Raw genomic sequence first — 24,281 nt, forward strand, 5'->3', positions numbered from 1 at the left:
GCTGTGCAACTTTGTAAAGAATACAAGATGTAGAAGTAATGATAAGAAATTGAGTAATATGATATTTTATATGATTTTTAATGTGTACTCATTCTACTGCATCTCTTGCACAGAGATAAACGATATAGCTAACCATAAGCAAAAATACCGATTATTATTGAATCTTAAATTTTGAGTGCTTTCATAAAACATTTTTTGCGTATTGTTCTTGTTATTATCTTTTTTTTATTTGTTTCGTATGATTATTACTAGCATTTTCAATATATTATTCTCATCATCGTTATTGTTATTAGATTATGATAATACTGTCATAACATAGTCGTTGTTGTCATGATAATGGTAATAAAACGATAACTTAAATGTAAATATAAATCATAATTAGCATTCATATCAAAGATACTGGTAATAATATTATTGATCATAATTCGAACAAAATGTAGTATCATTGTTGATAATGATTACCGAGCAGTAACGATGATTAGTGAATTAATATTCGACAAAATGAAATATAGCAATTATGGTAATATCACTGTCTCTGGTAAAATGATAATACTAACGCATAAAGAAGTCATTTAGGCCCTTATATGTAGTTAAGATATAAAATAAGAAATTTGTTTTACAGTGGTTTAGCCTTTTTTTTCGTGGCGGAGTATTCTCGACTCTCCATCCACAATGGGTTCCTTATCCTCAGAAGTTTTTTTCCCCTCGTGTGTGAGAAAGGGAAGAGTGGCTATGCGAAAGGGCTCAGTAGAAAAAACAGCTAGGATGCGACTGATGCACTGAACGAATGCACCGTGTAATAGAGTGTCTGTGTTACGAGTGATGGTCAAATATTTAGTAAAAAAAAAATAATACTAGATTAAATTGAGGTAAAAAATACTAGATTTATGGATTTCTATTAACAAACACAGAAAACTCAGGTCCACAGTGAAAATTTGGACCTACGTTGGCAACATGATTAGAAATTGTTTTTATATCGCTTATATGTGGGAAATCGGTGATGAAAAGAGAAAAATATGACTAGAGAATTGTTAAAGTTACAATTGCAAACAGGATTGAATCCCAAATCACCATTCCTGTGTTTAGTTGATCTTTATCATATATCTCTAGAAGCATGACTGAGATTTATTTACGGAAAAAGGAATCATCATGAGTAATCATCGCATGTTCCAGTTTGCATAAATGAATAGTGACCCTAAATTAGATTTGCTTGCCTTAGTGATCATGTGGTACTGCATGGAGAGTAAAAAAAATTCCAACAAAAGGGAGAAAAAAGTCAACAGTGTAGATATTTATTTTATGTCACCCATACATTCGAATACTTTGGCATTTATTATATATGCTATATAAGCCATACATATTTCCCTAAAGAACTCAATAAAAAATTATGCTTCAGTCAACAGCAAAACAGTAAAAGCAAATTTACCGTGCAAAGAGGGAGAAGGATAGAACGAATTTAGTAGTAATCGCATGAATATAATAGTAAAAAATACAAGTACTGATATCTGCAAAAGAACAGTGGAAAAAATGATAGAAATAAAGATAATATCAATATCCAGGACAGCAAATAAAATTTTTAAAAAAGTCGCGGCTGTAGTTTTATTAATTGGATTGTTATACAAAAGTATATTTGTTTGTATATATATATAATGAAAAATGTCTTTTTTCCTTTCCCCAAGTGTTTGAGTAATAGTTGCAAACCATTTAAATTTTTTATAGAGTATTATGGGACAAAAGAGTGATAGAAGTCTAGCAGAATTTGGTAAATCATTAACCATTATTGGGTTTACTCCCTTAAGTGTTGGACTGGTTGATGTTAGTATGAATCTCATTGATGTGACTCTGATGCCATGGCATTGAAATTTGCAAATGGTAGTAAAGAGTAAGCAATGATGATGTTGTATTTGTTATAACATTCTAAAAGGATGATAAATGATGGTGATAATGATGATAAAATTACTAGTAATAACCATTTTACGAATACTGATATTTTGAAGACTGATAATACCAACATAAAACAATACGATAACAGCAAGAAGTGCCCCAAATATGATTTCATGTGAACACAGATTTATAACCGTATTCAAGATCATTTTACTCAATATCTAATAATTACTTGTATATCGTGCATTTTCCCTTTTTAAAAGTTGCACAGCTCAAAAATGAGTAAATGGGCTCACGACAGGTGCTTTAAAGTGGTGACAATTGTCTGTACCCAAAAAGTGATGATTGATGCACTGTGGAGCAGATCCGAGTGATTAGATGGAATGCCATTTTAAGAAGTTTTATGCCAACAACAAAAGATAAATTATATTATGTATGAAAAATCTGTGATCACTGAGTAAAGCTGGTTAATGTTTTAAGTTGACGACAACGATCAAACCACGATGAAAACACGGGTTGTCGGCCGATCAGCGAACTGAAACAACGTTGGGTCTGGTGAGTACTTGGATGGGTGAACGCTTGGGAACACCAGATGCTTTGGGTTTTTTATATGCATTTCTCAAGGTTTCAGGGTTAAAATTGTGTTGCAAAAAGAATGTTTTTTTACAAGCCTTCCCTCCGGCGCTGTATAACTTTTTACCCTAAGGGGAAAACGCACAAACGAAGCATTCAGCAAACATTAGGTCCGTCTAAGTCCCGTAGAAAGATTAAAAAAATTTCCAAAAACAAAAACTTGCACAATGGGAAAAGTGCATTTTTAAAAAAGGGCTCAAGTAAAAAACATGTCGGGCTTTTCTTTCTTTTTTTCTTTTTTGGATTTTTTGGGTACAACCAGCCTTGGGGGCCAAGGTTTTTAAGCCAAGGGAAATTATATTCTTCAATCATATAAGGTCATAAAGTTTTGTCTCCCTTAAAAAATGATTTTTTAGATGTATTTTTTTCCATCTGTAAATTTTGGTAATGTAAAATCTTATTTTTTTTTGGAAAAAAATTTTTTTTTTTTCCCTTTGTATTATGTATTGTTGCAGACAAAAATATTGGGGGGAATGTAAGGCTAATTTTCCCAGAGTGACATTGGGGGGGGAATCTTTTTTAAATGTAGGGAGTGAGGTGTTTTTTTAGGGGGCATTCCCCCAGTCGAGCCAACACCCCCTCCCCCCTTTGATTTTCCTGGGGTGTATCCCACAGTTCATTGTGGTTTTGATTTTTTGGTGGTTGGGGGGTGGTCCACTCACTTTGTAAGGAATGTTTTTGTTTTTATAAGAGACACAAAACACCTGAGATCTGAGGACTAGCTAAGGTCAAGATCCCATTGACCGGCTAATTTGTCACCGCTCTTTCCCAGGATACCAGAGGGGCCCTGGTACCCATTTTAGTTTATTGATTTGTTGGCCATTTAGCTTACAATGATTTTACCCAAAAGTTCATTTTTGGTGGTTTCTAAGATTTAATGGCTTTATAAAACTAATGAATCGAAAAAAATATTTTTCTATCGTGGGTCGTCGATAGTGCAAAATCATGGCTTTATAAATGGAAAGAAGTTAGAAAGAAAGATGATTATGATTCGCGTTAAACTTTTTCCTTTCAGCGACCATACCCCCGCACCCAAACCCCTTCTGTTTTGGGAGCCGTTGGTATATATTTTTGAAAAAAGGGAGATTTTTAATAAGTCTTTGAACTTGGAACCCCTCCACCCCCCGGCGCCATGGTTAGTGATGGGCCCAAGCCCCCAGAGGGAAAAAAATTGGGATTTTCCCATGGCCATATTGCCCTGAACCGGGGTTCGATGGTAGAGAAATCTATACCGACTTTCTCGCGAGGTCGGAGTCTCGGGGAAAAAGGGCCAAATGCCACTATTCCCCTTAGGGTGGTCGGGTCTCGAGCCACCTTTGCGGCATAGTTCAGGGAAACGGTGGTCTAGTGGAGGGGGGGTACCCTGACTCTACTCAAGACGCTCGCCCGAGTGCACTTCAAGGTCCAAGACACCCACGCAAACAAGCATTCTGCCAGCATCCAAACCTTTAAAAATTGTTCCATGCCGAACCAACACGATGACCCATAATTACTTTAGACCTAATCAGGGTTTTATATACCTTTAGCAAAGACTGTCTATGGCTCCCATTTATTCCAAAAATATATTTTAAATAAATTTAGTGCTCTTTGACTTTTTTTTTTTAAATGACCAATTTGGGGTCTTTCCAATTTAGTCTATATCAAAAAATAGACCTAAAAATGTAGCGAATTTTGAATAGGTTTTGGGGGGTTGCAAAGGTTAGCCTTTTTTGGTTCCCTCCTATTAAAAAAAAAAAATATCCCAAACTCTTTTCTAGGGAAAACTTAAAACCCCATGGAGGCCCCATTTAGAATCATATCAGTCCCAAATTGGATGCGATTTGCTGGAATTCTGCATTATTGTGGAATGCCTAAGCACAATCATCATTACAGGGAATTTAAAAGATTCCGGGGAGGAGTTGGTAAATGTCTTAATCATAATAGAAATAATGTTGGTGACAGACATTTCCTTCCCTTTGCCGGACAAAATGCCCAAAAAGTGACTTGTCGGAAAAAAATTTGACGAAAAAGTTCTGTCAGAAATGAAATCTTGAATAAAACAAGGCAATTCCCACGTAACCCAAAAGCAAAAATTTTTTTAAGTACCCCTATGCCATGTCATGTCGTAGGTTTTTTCTATATTAAAATACTGAATAAAAAAATTTTTTTTTGGAAAGGGCCTCTTGAATATGACTGCCCAGCTTTACTCTGATCAGATTTTGGGCGCCCCTTTGCGGAACCCGCACGCTCGCAACTAGTAAATTAGGAAATTTTTAAAAAAGCAATACCCTAGTTAACAATTCGTTCCTGCCCTTTGGAAATTTGGGCGGTAGGAGATGGCAAGTCTGGGTTTAACCCCCCCTTCAATATGGGAAGATGTGGGCGAATGCATGATTTTGGGAAAAGTGTGGTTTTTCCCAAATTTCTTTGTACACTTCTAGCCCCCAAATTTTCATGTATCAGTTTAAGATGCTTCTCATCTCATATCGAATCTATCGGGGCCGGGGGATGTCCTTCGGGTTTCTAGGGCTCGGACAAGCTCACCCTTTGTAAATCTTTATTGTAATCAAAGCTCTCCTGTGGCAAAGTGTTTTGTTGCAGCTCCCCTCTTCTTTGTGGTCAGGAAGAGGATGGAATTTAGCTAGCTGCTTTGTATGAGATAACTGCCGGGCGAGTGCTTTAGCAATGTCTCAAGGTGATCGAAATTAGGCCCTCTTCAGTGATGATTTTTAATTTTTAAAAATTTTTTTTTTTTATTAATAGTGGACCAAACCTTGATGTTTTGTTTTGGGCTATTTATTTGAACAAAGCTCCGGGCAGGAGTCTCTTTTTTTTGTTTTTTTATTCTACGAGCCCAGCTTTTGCTATTTTTGAAATTGCAAAATTCCCCTTTTAGTGATGTTTTTTTTGAAAAGCGTTGAATTGGGTCGGCACAGTGCCCGCGGCAATTTGGTGTCCACCAGGGAACTCATGTTTAACGCTACTTCGGTTTAGGAATGGATGGCAATGCTGCTTTAAACAAATTTTCTGAATATTGTTTATTTTTCATCAATGGTTTCTCCAACAAGTTCGAGCTTGACGCTCCTTGTGAAGGCAACCAGTCTGTCGTTTACTTTAAATTTGGGCGCGAATTGTTCCCCCTGTGTCGCATAAATTTTTAAAATAAAAATAGGAAATATCGTTTCCCAACGAGTGTCAATGGTGGCCACAGGCATTGGCTGCTTTTGATAAAGACAGTATAAGTCAAAAAAGCTCAAATTCCCGGTATTATCGTCCCCCCGCCGGATTCCCATCTTCAGGATTAATCGAATATAAACAACTTAACTACTTTCCCACCTTACCTCCCCTACAGGGAACCCTAACGTTGATGAGCATTTTTAAAAACAGCTAAAATTACTTTTTTTTGTGGGAGACGTTCCCGAAGAGCAAAAAGTATCATAGCTATCACTGCCATCAGGTGGACTAAAGTGACATATAGCCCGATAGTGCCATTAATTTTTTCTTTGCAGCGACAAATTCCAAGTAGAAAATAGTCACTTCTGTAAAAGGGAGGCTTTGGTGGTGTCATGGACTCCACCCCACCCCTACCCTCCGATCCTTCCGACATAAAAGGTGTTCCTCAGCGAAACGACCCCGTCAGAGACGAGGTTTGCTAAGTGCGTTTCTTGGAGAACTATAAAATCGAACATAGGACGAGGTAATAATTTAGGTCATTACTTTAGTAAAAACTTCGACATTCTAGGGGATAATGGGCGACGCGAAGATTATTTTTTGGGGTTTGGAAGTGCCTTGTCCACCATTTTTTTTTTTTTTTTTTTTGGGGGGGGGGGGAGAACCCCCTCTCCCTGCTTCCCGGGACCTCTTCGGGATGGTTTGGGACGAAGGGCCCCTGTCTCACCTCCTGGCGAGAAACGATTGACAGATTTCGATCTGCTTCTCTCCCCAAAGCGATCGCGAGCCGACGAAGTCCTCACAGGGGGTCCCGGAGGGAAGGTGCGCTCCGATGTGATTCGGATCAGCCTCCTTAGGTTTTTATGCGGGTTTTATGCGCCATTTGATCGACCCCAAATTTTGTCAAATGATAAAATTTAATATTTAAATTTTTTAACGGTTTTTTAGGTCGGCAATTCTTTACCTGCTGAAGGGGTTGACTGACATTACTACATTAGGGGTGATGTTTGTTTCGCTTTGGCATAGGAAGTATCGGGTTGTGTGTCAAACTTTCCACTTTCCTATTAGCTTCAGATAAATAACTTCATGCTTCCCATTTTGCAATGTCCGGCTCCTTCTTCAGGGTGTTGATTCAAGATTGATGTTGGGGACTCCACAATTACACATTTTGGGGATTTTGGGTAACAAGTGATGGTGTCATGGGCTTTAGCACATTTACGGCAACCAATTATTTGAGTTTTATCAAGCACTTTAATGAGGTGGGTTTTTCCGAATTTTTGGACTTTCTGCATTGGCTTTTTGGCAAAGGTCTTTCTTAAAAAGTTTTAAACGACATTTCATATCTGGAATTTTATTCAAAGCAAAAGGGAAAAAAAAAGCCAGTTTTCGTTCGCACATTCCGTCCTTTTTGGTCATAAATTAACGTCCACTACGTCTTGGTCCTTCATGCTCTCAAAAATTTCACTTTTTTCCCTCGTCCCAAACCCCCGTGAAAGATTACTCCCCTTTCAGTATTTGGGGGGAATGGGATAGTTACTTTTAAATCGAAAATCATGAATTTGGTCAGTTAAATAAAACCTTTAAACTGGGGGTTGTATTGTACTTTAAAAAGGAGGTTCCATCTCGCAATTTTTTACAAAAAAACAAAAAACCCCGTCCACTTGACCATCAAAGGGCCTTTTTGTGATAAAGGGGTTTACGTTCAAAAGCGATTGATTTTCATTACGCATTTTTCTTTGCGAAAACCCTTTCATTCTCGTAGGATTTGAAAATGGTCTTCAAGATTTTTATTAGTAGGGGTTCCCTTTTTCGGGGCGAATTTTCTTAGGCGGTCGTTAGTCGCCCCCCCCTCCTTGGGAGGAGAAAGGGGTAGCCGGGGGGAGCACCATACTGGCATCGGACCAGTTCCGACCCCTTTGCTTAAAATTTTTGCCCGAAGGGGTCCAAAACTTTAACTTTTGGTAGAACCTAACAAAAAATAGCTAAGAGAGTAAGGCCTTTTTTCGTCCCCCTACCCCCCCCCCCCATGGAAGCTGGTTGCGTTTGCCGTACCACAGAGGGATCGAGGATGTTAGGACATGCCCCACCGCCGAACTTTCCCAGGGAAGGACGGGAAGTAGGCCCCCCCTCAAGCGAATACGGGATACGAGGAAAACCCCGGGAGGGTCGGAAAGTCACATTAGGAGGGAAAAAAATTTTGAGGGAGAAAAAAAAGCCCCAAAAGGACGCCCCAACTATGGGCCTCCTACCCAGGGGGCAAAGCCCAAAGGGCTCCCTGGGGTAGAAGAGAATGCGGTCTGAGGGGGGGGCTGACTACCCCACTGTAGTCTCGTTCACCTGCAAAAAAAAGAGCATGAGGTGCTGGCAAAACACTATAAGATGTGTAAATTTCAAGATTTTACTTTACTTTAAATTTAAGTTAGAAAATTTAGGAACAAAATGTCAAGGGGACGAGAGGCCCCGGGGGTCCAGGGTAAATCTTGTGGCACAAAACTTTTAGTTTGTTGTTATGCGTTAAAAAGAGGTCCGGTCTGCAAAAAACTTAAACACGAGTGGCCCGTGGGGGTAAGGGACAAAAAACTAGTATCCATACCGTAATTGGGGTTTACTATGTTTTTTTCATTATGATCATGGTCACCATGTTTTTTTTTATTATCAAACATTTCTTTATTTCATTTGAGTTGAATTAGCTATATGACCGTAGGTGTTGTTATTAATGCATATAAATGGACAGACTCAGTGATGTGATGGGGTTTCATGGTAATGAGTTTTTGCAAAGGAAAAAAACACTATTGAAAATTATTAATATAAAATTATATATATATTTAATATATTATTATATAATATATAAACTTTGGGACTGACAGAAAGCGGCTAATATTCTGGAACGATTCCACGTTTTAAAGCACGCTTTTTGTCCCATCACTTACTCAGGTTTTAATTTTATAACGTTATTTAAACCTACTTATGTGTTACATTTAATGGGGTCTTATGAATACATTCTTTCCTATATACATTGACTACCATCATAAGTTAATATAATGTTTATAGCAAAAGGGGGATGATAAGTAAATATCCCGTGGAAGGGTACCAGCAATGCTCAAAATTGATTTGTATAATATTGTTTTGATTTTTAAGTGTACACAGCAATAGATCTCCTGCACAGAGCTAAATGAATAGCTAATATAACACAATGGTCGGCGGGAGGATTTTGTATCTCCCAAACAGGCATGTTAATTTACTCTGTAAGAAAAGATTTTTTAAAAGTGCCATTCACATAAATCATAACATTCTTAAGAAAGTGAAATAAATGTGTTTTCTGAAAAAACACCCCCCACCCCCACAGAGCAAAGAATCTAAATTATGCCAAATATATTGCTAAAAACTAATCGTGATAGTATTATATATAATTATTTTTCTTATTAGACTGATTTCTTTACTACAACCATTTTATACCGATTGTTCTTTCATAGATATCATTACCGATAAGGTTATTGTTAACACAATTAATATCATTATTACAACTTAACTTATTTTTTCTTTGTAAAAACTGCCGCAAAAATCTGTTTAGTATCAGAATTTTAATAAAATGTTTAGAATGCATAATTCTCTCCGACGACGATGATATCATAATGATGCTACTATAATGATAAAAGTAAATCATAATGATCATATTTATGATACTGGTATTAATATTGATGATAATTAAATAAAAATTTAATAGAAATAATGTTGATAATAGTGGTTATAATCGTACTACCAATGAGAATTAGTAATCAATAATCAGATAAAATAAATGATAGCGATCATGTAAAGAAGAAAACATGATAGTAATTGTGATCACAAGCATCTAATGATACAAATAATTAAGATTTCTATGATCAGGATGATAATTATAGCAAAATCATTTGCCGATAGGATGACGAAAGATTATTAAGCTACAAGGCCGTGGACATGTTTTCGAGATTTTCACTTATATGTAGTTTCCTGTTGTCTATGTTTGAACTTTAAAGTTTAAAAGAGTTTCTAAATCTGTTTTATCTGGCTCAGATATACTGTGTGCTTCTATTAGTGGTTATCCTGTAAATATATTGTATTGCTTTCTACCCCATCCACCGAAAAAAAGTAAATCTGTTTTCTATAAATGACCCGACCTACCACGAGTTAATTAATCAGAACCAAGATGGCCTCAGTGAACCGCCGCTTGGGGTAACATATACTACACTAGTGCAAGAAAAGGAATAAGTAAAAGAGCGTGCATTAATAATAGTAAAATGAAAATACCATCTGTTTTTCAGGTGGTTACCCATGCGAGTACTGACCAAAATCAAAGTTGCTTAACTTTGCTCATTGGATCTTAAACTTTAATATTGCACTTGATATAAATATTGCTTCGAATATTGGGAAAATTTAATCGTTATTTCCTGGAGACTGATATCCATTTTATCATTTTATGTTTATGTTCTTTTGCAGATATCGTTATTATTATTATTATTTTTATTATTATTATTATTATTATTATTATTATTATTATTATTATTTACCACTAAATTGTTTTCCATCTGTTTTCTGTCTACCCTTCCGATCTTTGCAGCGGTAAATTTACTTTTACTTTTTTATTGAAACATAAGTTTCTGTTATTATTAATACGTCCATCAGTCTATTTTTTGGGTTTGTTTTAAATCTCAAATAATGTAGTATGAACTTTTCTTATTAAGCAGTATGTCGAAGAATACATTGAAAACACCATGACCACTAAAATCCCAAACATACACTGCATATATAACAAATGCCAACAGCATCTGGTGTTCCCAGGCGATCATTCATCCAAGTACTGACCACACCCAACGTTGCTTAGCTTCGCTGATCGGACGAGAAGCGGTGCTTTCAACGTTTTATGATGGTTGGCAGAGGAAGATGAACATTAAACACATTTCTGTCGTTTTTCATGCATATAATGTATCTTTTGTTGTGTGCGTTAAACTTTAATACTATTGCATTCTAGCTGTGACCAGTGTGTGAAGATATAAAAATTAATAAAGGTAAACAATAGATTTATATAATAATTATCTCCATCACTATAACCTATTTTATATTTGTGCATTTATGTTATATATTTCTTGCACAGAGTTAAATGATATAGCTAACCATAAGCAGTAATGGCGATTATTATTCAATCTTGAGTGCTTTAATATAAAACTTTACCGCTATTGTTATGAGTATTTTAGTTGTATTTCTATTTTTATGATTATTATTATTTTCATTATTATTCTCACTATCATTATTATTGTTATTAGTCTATAATTAGTGCCGTCAACATAGTTGTTGTTGTCATGGCCATGGTAATAATACTGCTGCTATTATGATTAATGTAAATCATTATTAGCATCATATCAAAGATACTGGTGATAATGTTACTGATGACAATTTAAACGAAATGTAAACAGTATTAATGTTGGTAATGATAATGATTATCCTACCAATAACGATGATGATTAGGAACTTGTTAATTCAATGAAATTAATGTTAGTAATCATGGTAAGAAATAACAATCATGGTGACTGTGGCCATCTTATTCACAATGATACTCATAGTAGATTACACTAGTATATTGTTGTGCCGCAATGCTGTTTGTAAAGAAGGAGAAATTCTCCATAGTCCGAATATTTAATATCTGACAAAAAACAAACATATGTTTCAGTACTTCCTTGGACTAAAATATTTTCACTTTGAACTTAATCTGCCATTTGATAACTTATTCGTTGCCACAAACCAGATCAGAATTTCTGGACCGAGTCGAAGAGTGGGGCCGATATAAAAATTATTTACAAGCACGCACTCACACGGACGATCACACGCACACACACCAAATCGCATAGGCTGCGCGCACGCGTTCAAACCCATACACCTACAATCGCATAAACACACACAAACTCGCCGGTACAAACAAACGCACACTCAAACAAACACATACAGACATATAATCACACACATACACTCAATAAAGAAAAAACAAAAACACAGACACAAACTCGACACATAAATAATCACACACGCGCACGCGCTCACAAACAGGTGTTACCACACATAAATAAACACAGACACATACACAAACGCACATGCCCGCGGGCATTTGATCTCACACTCTTCCTCGCTTGCGCTCGCTCCTGTCTCACTAAACACAACATTTTGAGCAAATGAGGGCTGTCAGTAGATAACAGAGAGAGGGTATAATGACTAATCACCCAATTAGACATGCTAAGTTCTTGGTGATGGCCATGGTAACACTTCATAAACGTATCATACAGTACTATAAGAATATTTTTCAGTAGTAAGTACCCTAAAATTAAAAAATTCCCAAAAGGAAATAAAATTTGGGGGTTTTCTTCCGGTAAATTGAATTTTTCTTTTAATTAATTTTGTTTATTTTTTCCAATCTTTTAAAAAAAAAATTTTGCTTTTTTAAATAATAACCCACTTTAAACGCTATTTTGGTATCCTGGTATTCTAATTTTTATGAATATTTTCATTATATCCTACTAAAAATTCGAAATTATACACAGTGCACAAAAAAAAAAAGGGGCATCACAAAAAGCCTCTTTTTTGAAACCATTAGAGATTTCATACAAAACGTTAGTTACTGATGTTTACAAAATTAAAAGCATTGGAGTAGAATATGATAGCACAAAAAATAGTATTAAACATTTACTTGAATTATGGTTCATTATTATTTTCCCCAGGACGTCCATTTATCTTTAAGCCTTCACAGTATTTTGTGTACTTTTTTTAAGAAAATCCCAAAGCCAATGACAAAAAAAATCAAGTTTAAATGGAAAAAAAAAATCGGGCCTTTGTAATTTTCTTCCAAAAATCTTTTAACGAGTAAATGGGCATTAAATTTTATCCCAGGATAACAGATACAGAAAACAACAAATCATGGGTTGCCGAGCGTCAAATACACCTCTCAAATTAAACACAAAAATGGGTCCCAAAAACACACCAACCAAAACAAATATTTTTTATTTACCTCGGAAGAAAAAAAAATCAGACAAAAAAAAAAAAAAAAAAACGGAGGTCCCCTAAATAAGCATCCCAAAGACATCCCCGAGGGCATTTTCTCACACTTTTGGTTTTTTGCTTTTTGTTCTGATAACAAAACATTTGAGCCCAAGAGCTTAGTAAAAACGAGGAATAAACTAACCCCTTAAGCTCTAATTTCTGGATCCTGTAACATCTTTTAAAGGAAACCCTAAGATACAAAAGGGGAATTTGCATTTAAAATTAAATTTATTAAAGGGGGAAATTTTGGTGGAAAAAAAAACTCCCAAAACATCCCTTTCAAAGAGGGGGGAGGCAGTAAAAAACTTTGTTTGAGGCTTTTTTATAAATAGCATTTAAAGGTTTAAAATGATGGAGAAAAGATAATTAAATTTTATAACACTTATTATTTTTAAAGAAGGAGGGGTTATGTATCAAGTCCTTAAAACAGCATTACCCCCCTTTTTTTGGAAATTTTTTACAAAGCTACCCAATGGAAGGTCAATGTAAAATGAAAAAAATCACTGTTTTCTTAATTTTTAAAAGAAATTTTGGGCAGTCGTCCTTGAAAAAAGAAAAGTTAAATATATTTTCTGATTTTGTGAATATTTGGGCCGAGGAAGGGGGCCAATCTTTTAAAAAGGGAGGGTTCTAAAATTTTTTATTGGCTCTAAAATCAAAAAAAAAGGAGAAAGGGCTTAAATTCTTTTTTTAAGTGTTTGGTTTTTCGATTTTTTGGGGGTTCCCTAAGGTTTATGTTTCAAGATTTTGTAAATGGGATGGGGAAAAGTTTGAAATAAGTTGTCGAAAGCTTGTAAAAATTGTGAAAACCCGGGGCCACCCATTTTTAAGGAAGGGGGGAAATTTGGGGGCAAAACTCCCACAAAAGGAGAGAATAATAATTGTTTTGCATTTGTATTTCTTTAAAATAACGGTTAAAGTTTTATGTTTTGGGGTAAGGGAAATTACATTTAAATGAATTTGTAAAAAGGGAAATTTACATCCCAATCAAAGGGGAAAATCGTGTTATTGGGAATGTTTTCCCCTTTACCTGGGGCTGTCGGTAAATTTGTTTTTTCCAATTTTTTAACGAAATTTCCATTCCTAAAAAAATAAATTGATTTAGCCTTGGGGGGAGGGTAAAACAAAAGGGATAGTGGTTCCTAATTTGCAAAAACACCAGGGTAGAAGTGAAATTTTTTATCTCCCGTGGTTTTGTTTTTCATTTTCCCCAGATGTGGTTAAAGGGTTAAGAGTGGCAAAACGTATATTAAATTTATTTAAACTTTTCAAAAAATTGTGTAGCAATATGGAAGTTTCCCGTGGTTATCACATAATTTGTGTTTTTTGCACGATTTAATTACATCGGGAATATTTTTATTTTTCTTTTTTTAAATCACATTACACTTTATTTAAAAATGGAAATAAAATCCATATCGTGTTTTTAAATTTTTTTAACTGTTCTTTAATTTTTTTTCCTAATACAAATTTTCCCCAATTTCACATAATTTATGAAAGTCGGGGGGGGGGGGTAAACAACGTTATGCTTTTCCCCATTGAAAAGGCCCAATAGAATTGACCTTATTTTCCCGGTAGGATCCCACCCCTTTTTCAGGTGAGGAATGAGCACGATTAAAATATATTCATGGTAAAAAGGTTATATATGTTTTTCCTGTTACCAAAAAAAATGATTGATGCAGAGAAATTGTTTCCGACCAATTTAAATTTTTGTTACCTCTTCCTTTGCGTTGAAGCCTCTGTTGTGTTAAAATTTTTTAAAACTTTTATTTTAAAAATTTTATTAAAAATATTTAAACACAAGTTTGAAATCATTTAATGGAAAATAAACCCAAATATTGGTTTTTAACCGATTTGACACCGAAACCCACGCACACCACAGGCAGATGACACGCAAGAAACAAAACGACACACAACCCGAACAACCCCCAGAAACAAGTAACGACCAAGAAAAGGGACCACCGCCATCGCGGCGCCAAATAAATTTAAAAACAGTAAATACCACCATGTAACGCACACGCAGAACCAATCACGAAATCCGATAAAACCCAAAAAACTGAACCAAACTGCACACACACGCACACCACACAACACGCAACACCACACACACACCCACCCCACACCCCCACACACACACACACACACACACACCACAACACCACACACCACACACACACACGCACACACGCACGAAACGCACGCGCGACACACAAATAACACGACACCACACGCACGCACCCCAACGCACCAACGCACCCCCGCACACCACACGCACACACACACACACACACACACACACACACACCCCACACAACACACCCAACCAACACACACACACACACACACACACCCCACACCACCCGACACACCCCCACCCGCCAACATATATATGTACACACACACACAACCACCAGGGATAGAAACCCCACCCACCCCCACACACACACACACAACACAACACCCCACAACACACACACAAAACACAAAAACCACACAAAACACCACACAAAACCACAACAAAACCCCACACACCCCAAAACGAAAGGGAACGATCACACACCACCACACACGAAGACACACACACACACACTTTTACAAAACACACACACAATAACACACACACTAGTACACGCACACACACCACTAGTCCCCACACACCACACACACCCCACACGCACACGCACACACACACGCACACACACAAACGCACCCCCACACGCACACACTAGTACACACACACACACACACACACTAGTACACACACACACAAAACCCACACTAGTACAAAACACACACACCACACAATAGTACACACATGTTCACATAGAATCACACCAGGTTTACATAGACCCCATTGTATACACAAAACTAGTACACCCCTTACACTCACATTATCACACATGTGTGTATATATATAAAATATATATATATATATATATATATAATTATATATATTATTATTATATATATATATATAATATATATATATTATATATATAAACACACGTGTACACACACCACACTACACAATTGCACACACCCTATACCACTCCAATGTTCATATATATACATATTAAACACACCATATACACACTCAACAATTGTTCATATATATACATATGTAAACACCCCATATACACATAGACCCACATGTACACATGTATACACACACTTACAGATGGACAGGGCATACTGTCAAAAAACACTTGCCCTCACAAATGCACACACTATCAACACACTTACACACATAAATGCACACACACACTTGCACCACAAATGTACACCATATCACACACACTTGTACTCACAAATGCACACACTATCACACACACATGCACACACATTGTACACACACACACACACACATGTACACACATGCATGCGTACATAATGCATACCTACACACGTGCATACATACATACGCATGTTACATGCACAATAAAATATACGCACAATACACATACACACATGCACACATACACGTTCACACTCACACACACACACACACACAAAAACACATACACGTTCACACACACATGTACACATACACGTTCACACACACGTACACATACATTAAACACACATTTACATACAAATGCGCGCACACAACATGTACATACAAATGCACACACACACACACACACACACACACACACACACACACACACACACACACAAACACACACACACACACACACACACACACACACATACACACACACACACACACATACACACACATGTACATACACACACATGTACATACAAATGCACACACACATACACACACATGTACACACACACCACACACACACACACACACACACAACACATACTCATGTACAACAAATGCAGACACATGTACAAACAAATGCAGACACACGTACAAACAAATGCAGACACACGTACAAACAAATGCAGACTGTCAGCAATACGTAGCAGTGCCGGATGTACACTTCACACCTCCGTCCAAGCACGCAGCCCTTCTCCTTGGGCAGGACGCTGATGCAGCCCGGCTTTCTCTTTTCGCACAGGAACAAACATCCGTCCTCGAAGGGAACCGCCGCAAAAAAGGGACACGTCCGTAAGGCAGACACACACAGAGAGACACAGCAGACGGCCCAAGCCAACTGGGTTTCCAGCTCCACCACCTCGTCCTCCACTCGGGGACACGGGGGTCTCTTGGGGGGTCTCATATCTGTCTTCAAGAATAAACCAGCAAGCTAAACCTTTTCATGAACCCAAACCAAGTCCATCTCTCGTCTCGCTCACACCTGGTGACGCGGTGCTCTTAATCTCTCGTGTCACTCATATTCTGGTGGCTTGCGGTGGCCACTCGCTTACATCTGGCGAAGTGGTGCCCCAACTCACGGTGGCCACTCGCTTACATCTGGCGACAGCGGTGGCCTTTTCGCTTACATCTGATGGCAGCGGTGTTCAAGAACCTCAAAACGCCAACGCATATTCGCCTCCCAAACCTCGCTCGCCTCCCCGCCTCTTTTAACGCCCAGCCATCGCTACCAAGTCCTCTTCGATCACGCCTATCCGCACCATGTCTGTCCACTACTTCGTGCTGACCACTCACGCCTGTGCTACCCTCCTGACGAAGTTTGCTGAAGGGTGTATCCTCGCACTCTACGCCGCCACACTCGCCAATCCGGCTCACCCGCCACGCTAATTCTTCGCGAAACCCTCGTCAACACAGCCAGGATGTCGCAGTTCTATCCAGCACCAAAAAATCTTCCTCGTTTTCTATCAAAAGTAAGTGTACCTTTAATGCCAGAGTAACTATTGCCCTCCCTATACCCACCCACACCTTGCATACAAGTTGCCTTTTTCAAATTCAAGTAACGCCACTCTACTTACGCACACTACTAACTCTATACTACAAACTTCTCCCTGTCAACCATGTTTTTTTTTAACACAATCACACACTGAGATCAACCTGTGACAGCACCCTCACTTCACAACCCCATTCCCAGCTCTAACCATCCCCTATTGAATGATTGTGTTAGTATTGTTCTGTCTATTATAATTTTTATCCTCAGACGCACAATTTAGCATATATAATTTCTCTCAGAAAAAAGAGGGACCTTCAAGTTTTAAATTTAAATTTTTGTTATGTTTGGCTGCTCTCATATATTATTTAGTTTATTTGTGTCGAATTAATGAAATATCTATTTTTTTCTCTTATATGTTATTCCTATTAGTAATCACTTCATTACTTCTTGCGTATTGTTATATTCTGTGTATACACTAATCGTTCTTTATATCACTGTTTCTTCATACTTGCCGTGCTAATCTGTCGCTCGTTCACACGTAGATTTCGATCACCTGACTATCCTCTTATTTACCTACCTGCCCACTTACTCGGGAAATTTACTCTAAGATTGCGTATTTTACCATGTGCCATCCCTATGACTAATAACTGAACCCCAAATCTCTTTTACGACGTCCTCTCGAAGTTTGATATCTTGGGCCTCAGTAATGCTGGAGTTTATGCTTCTTTAGTTTAAGGTTTGGTGAATATGTACTGATGGTAGTATCTTCAGTTGCAAATAATGGCAACACTTGGAGACACCATGCTTTATAAGGCTTACTCGATTACAATCACCACATTAATTTTAGCCCGGCTCATGGCCGTAAACGAAGGAACCCTGCGCCCCCCGCACCGAGAATTACGCTCTACGATTGAAAGCGCCGAGACCGCACTGTTGATTTTTACCGCAAGTTAAACCGGCTCATGGCCGTAAACGAAGGAATCCGTGCCCGCTGCACACTTACGCTCATACGATTGAAGCGCCGAGACGCGCACTGTTAGAATTAAGTTCAGGTCCAGCTGCCTATGTGTTCGAAGCATAATTTCTTGCCTATTTACCCAAATATATGGAATTCTTTTCCCAATTAATTTTTCTATCTTCAATATGATGGTACCTTATTGAACTCGCTACTTGACACGCCTTTCTTGTGACAAACTTTCCTTATTATGCTCTCATTTTCTCGCAATTTAGTAAGGTGATTGAAAAATACATTATCATCATCCTCCTTAGCCCCTTTACTGGCCTGGTACACTTATATTTCAGCTTCTGAAGACGATGACCCTCCTCGCTACTGATGTTGCACCTCAGTGGGGAACCTCTGCCACACCCGCTACCTGGCACGCGACGGCCTAGCGACTCTCGGATCACCAGGAACCATCTGTAGATACCAAACAGACCCTCTACTGCATGTTTCAAGCGGTTTCAGTCGGCTCGAGGACGAGCCTTGCGCGTGGCCGAGCGATGTCAACAATACGTAGCAGGGCCGGATGTACACTTCACACCTCCGTCCAAGCACGCAGCCCTTCTCCTTGGGCAGGACGCAGATGCAGCCCGGCTTTCTCTTTTCGCACAGGAACAAACATCCGTCCTCGAAGGGAACCGCCGCATAAAAGGACACGTCCGTAAGGCAGACACACACAGAGAGACACAGCAGACGGCCCAAGCCACACTGGGTCCAGCTCCACCACCTCGTCCTCCACTCGGGGACACGGGGGGCTCTTGGGGGGCTCATATCTGTCTTCAAGAATAAACCAGCAAGCTAAACCCCTTTTCACTGACCCACCCAAGTCCATCTCTGTCTCGCTCACACCTGGTGACGCGGTGCTCTTAATCTCTCGTGTCACTCATATTCTGGTGGCTTGCGGTGGCCACTCGCTTACATCTGGCGAAGTGGTGCTCCCAACTCACGTGTCGCTTACATCTGGCGACAGCGGTGGCCTTTTCGCTTACACAGACACACGTACAAACAAATGCAGACACACGCACAAACAAATGCACACACACACACACACACACACACACACACACACACACACAAACACACACACACACACACATGCCCACACTTGTACACACATGCACACACACATGCCCACAATTGTAAACACACCCACTCACACATGACCATGCATGTACATACACACATGGATGTTTACACGCATGCATACATTGTACATACCCACACACACACAAACACACATGTACATGTACACACACACACACACACACACACACACACACACACACACACACACACACACACACACACACACACACACACACACACACACACCTACCTTCATACACATACACATATATATACACATAGTGTTACATACATGCACACATGTATGCACATAAAATGTACACACATTTACAAACATTCATGTACACATACATGTATAAACATGAACACTGTATACACACATGTATGCACATGCACACACACACACACACACACACACACACACACACACACACACACACACACACACACACACACAGCACGTGCACTCACATGCACACATAAACATACTTGTAAACATACATGTGCACAAAAGTGCACTCACATACATGTACACATATGCACTCACATGTACACACATAAAGACATATACACATATGTACAAACACCCCCCCCCCCCACACACACACACACTAGCATATACATGTACATACATACTAGCATACACATGTACATACTAGGACACACATGTACACACAGACATATTCATACATGTCCATTCTACATGTCCACACATACACGCAAATGCATTCACATTGGGACACATATACACCCCTCACAAACATATGTACACACAAAACCCGTAAACACACCCATATACATATTACACATGTATACACACGTACCCATACACCCACATGTACACATGACATATACACCCACACACATACACACACTATCACCACACATGCACTCACAAAATGCACACACTTGCACACAAATGCATTGTACATGTATTGTACACACTCATGTACATACACATGACATACACATGTGCACACACACACATGTGCATGTATGCCTACACACATGCATACATGCAACCATACACATACATGCTCAAATACACACATCTACACATTCGCAATTCACACACAAGCTGCACATCTACACAATGCACACATGTGCGAAGAAATGTACACACATACATATGCAAAGATATGTGCATACCCATGTAGAAATAACGTACACAGTGTCAAATACACCCCACACACACACAAATACATACATGTACATACACTTGTACACACATACCAGCACATTACATATGTACACTATCAACACTCACATGTACATACTAGCACACTGACATACATAACACTAGCACATACATTTACACACACACATGTCCACACTACATGTCCACACTATATGTCCCCACTACATGTCCACACATACACAATAAGGGACAACATTGTACACAAAAGGCACACACATTGTACACAAACTTATACTACTGACGTCCAGCCATACACACAAATGCACGCACATTATACATATATACACATAAATGTACACACACACACACACACACCTGTAAACCCATATACACATACACAAACTGACACATGATACAAACATGTGGGACATGTATACACACAAATGTAAAAACTATCACACCATGCCTACAAATAACACACGCACCCCAAAAATGTCACACTGTATGTGTATTACACACACAAAAATCCTTAACTTAAAATTAGAACATACCAGCATCTACACATGTGCATACATGCACACACATACATATAAACTACAGTTAAACACCCTACACATACACTTTCACACAGGGGCAACACACGCACACAATGTATGAAAACCCCCTCCTCTAAACACTGTTTTCTCCACTTAGTGGAAAAACAGTCGAGAGTAGGGCGAACCCACTTTTTGATAATACTTATCCTGGTCTACTGATCACATCCAAATATAAATTTGAGTTACCATGGCTGAGCCCCAAATGATCATTCATGAAATGAAATAGATACACATGTACTTTTTTTTTCCATATATACATGTTAGATACTTGTATATTTTAAATATGGTGTCTTTTTTCATGAACCTATATAAGTCAGGGGTTTTCCTTTTTTTTTTTTTGAAGGCCCTTTTATTGTTTTAATTGTCAAGGGAATTTTGTTTTCACTTTGTAATGATCCACTTTTTTTTGCTCAAATTATTATTTTTCTTTCCTCCCTTTGGGTTTTCTGGCATTCCTTCTTTTAAAAAGAAAACTGTTCTTTGAAAGTTGGCCCTTTTGTTTCCCCCCCAAATTGTATCTTGTGTTTTTTATCTTTGGGGCAGTTGTTTCTACCAATTGCCCCTGGGGCCAAAAAAGAATGCCAATTGCAGGTAATTTCCCTTTTTCTTGTTTAAAATTTCATGTCCTTTTGCTCCTTTCCCTGTTCTTATATTGCCCCCTGAAAACAAACCAAATTTTGTGTGTGATTGGTTAAAGAAAAATTTTTTCCCAATTTTTTGTGTGCCCTTTCCTCCTCCGGTCTGCGAGGTCCTGTAGTTTTTTTCTTCATTTTTTTTTATTGTGGGTTTTTTTTTCATAACTTAAAAAATAAATATATAAAATATAAATAATATTATATACAATAAATAAATAATAATTTTATAAAATATATATTATAAATTTTAAAAATTAAATATACATATATTATAATATAAAATATATAAAATATTATATAATTTTTAAAAATATACATTATTAAATATATATATTATAAAATTAAAATTAAAAATTTAAAATATAATTTATTTTTAATTTTTTTTTTAAATTTTTAATTAAGGGTTATTTTATTTTTCACACATTTATATAATTTAGTTTTTTATTTTTTTAAATTTTTTATGGGGTTCATTTTCCCGGTGCCGTGTATTTTATTTTTTATGTTGTGATGTTTTGGTGGGCGTTCCCAATTCCTTTAGAATATTTACCTTTTATGAAATTGCAGTGGTTTTTGGTAATATATTATTATATTTATAATATTTGAAAACATACAAAAATAAATTTAATTTATATATAATATAATATATATAAAATTTTATAAATATTAAAAATAATATAATATTATAATAATATATAAATAAATAAAAATAATTTTTAAAATAAAAAATTAAATAAATATATATAATATATATAATATATATAATAATTAAAATAATATATATATAGCATGTACTACCACATGCATACATCACCATACACATACATGTCAATCACATCTACACATTCGCACATTCACACACAAGCTGCACATCTACACATATGCACACATGTGCGAAGAAATGTACACACATACATATGCAAAGATATGTGCATACCCATGTAGAAATACACGTACACACGTGTTCAAATACACACACACACACAAATACATACATGTACATACACTTGTACACACATACCAGCACATACATATGTACACGTATCAACACTCACATGTACATACTAGCACACTGACATACATAACACTAGCACATACATTTACACACACACACATGTCCACACTACATGTCCACACTATATGTCCACACTACATGTCCACACATACACACTAAGGCACACACATTGTACACAAAGGCACACACATTGTACACAAACTTATACTACTGTACGTCCAGCCATACACACAAATGTACAAACTATCACACACATGCACTCACAAATGAACACACATGCACTCACAAATGTACACACTGTATGTGTATTACACACACACAAATGCACATATACATTAACATATTCATGAACATACACATGCATACTACACATGTGCATACATGCACACACATATACATATACACTACATGCTTAAACACACACGTACACATACACATGTTCACACACGTGCAACACACGCACACATATGTATGAAGAGACCACTCCTCCTAAACACTGTTTTCTCCACTTAGTGGAGAAAACAGTCGAGAGTAGGGCGAACCCACTGTTTGATAGATACTCGTATCACTGGTGCTACTGATCACATCCCAAATATGAATTGAGTTACCATGGCTGATCGACCCAATGATCATTCATGAAATGAAATAGATACACATGTACATATATTTCCATATATACATGTATAGATACATGTGTATATATTTAAATTATGTGTGTCTATATCTATAGAAACCTATATAAGTCAGTGGTTTACCTTTTTTTTTTTTTGTGAAAGGTCAGTGACATTTATTGTTTATAATTGTCAAAGGGAATATTTGTTTATCACTTTGTAAATGATCACACTTTGTTTTGCTACAAATTATTATTTTTCTTTCCTCAGCATGTATAAAAGGAGTTATTCTAGGCATTCCATTCACTTATTAGAAAAGAAACTGTATCTTATAAGAAAAGTATAGAGCAAACCTTGTGATTTCTTCATATATGTATCTTGTAGTTTTATTATCTTTGGGAGCAGTTGATTAAAAGCATACCAATTAGACAGTGGGATCCAAATAAGAATGCACAAGATCTGCAGGTAATTTCCTTAATTACTTGTTAATATATTCATGATCCATTTTTGCTCCATAAAATTACACCTGTTTCTAAATATATTGCCCACATGAAAACAAACAACTAATTTGTGTGTGAGTTGGTCTAAAGAAGAAATTTCCCACAATTTTTTGTGTGCCTATTCCATCCTCAGGTCTGACGATGGAATCCAGATGTAGTCTCATTTTCAATAAATCTAGTTTTTGTATTGTGGGTTTTT

The 24,281-nt window shown here is 37.3% G+C and overlaps 1 pseudogene; it reads right to left on the reverse strand.

The window, feature by feature from the left end:
* Positions 1-10,457: 10,457 nt before the first annotated feature.
* LOC119570637 lies at positions 10,458-10,576 on the reverse strand (annotated as a pseudogene).
* Between the last annotated feature and the right edge of the window lie 13,705 nt (positions 10,577-24,281).

The sequence above is a fragment of the Penaeus monodon genome, unplaced genomic scaffold (genome assembly GCF_015228065.2).
Source record: "Penaeus monodon isolate SGIC_2016 unplaced genomic scaffold, NSTDA_Pmon_1 PmonScaffold_337, whole genome shotgun sequence".
Lineage (NCBI taxonomy): Eukaryota > Metazoa > Arthropoda > Malacostraca > Decapoda > Penaeidae > Penaeus > Penaeus monodon.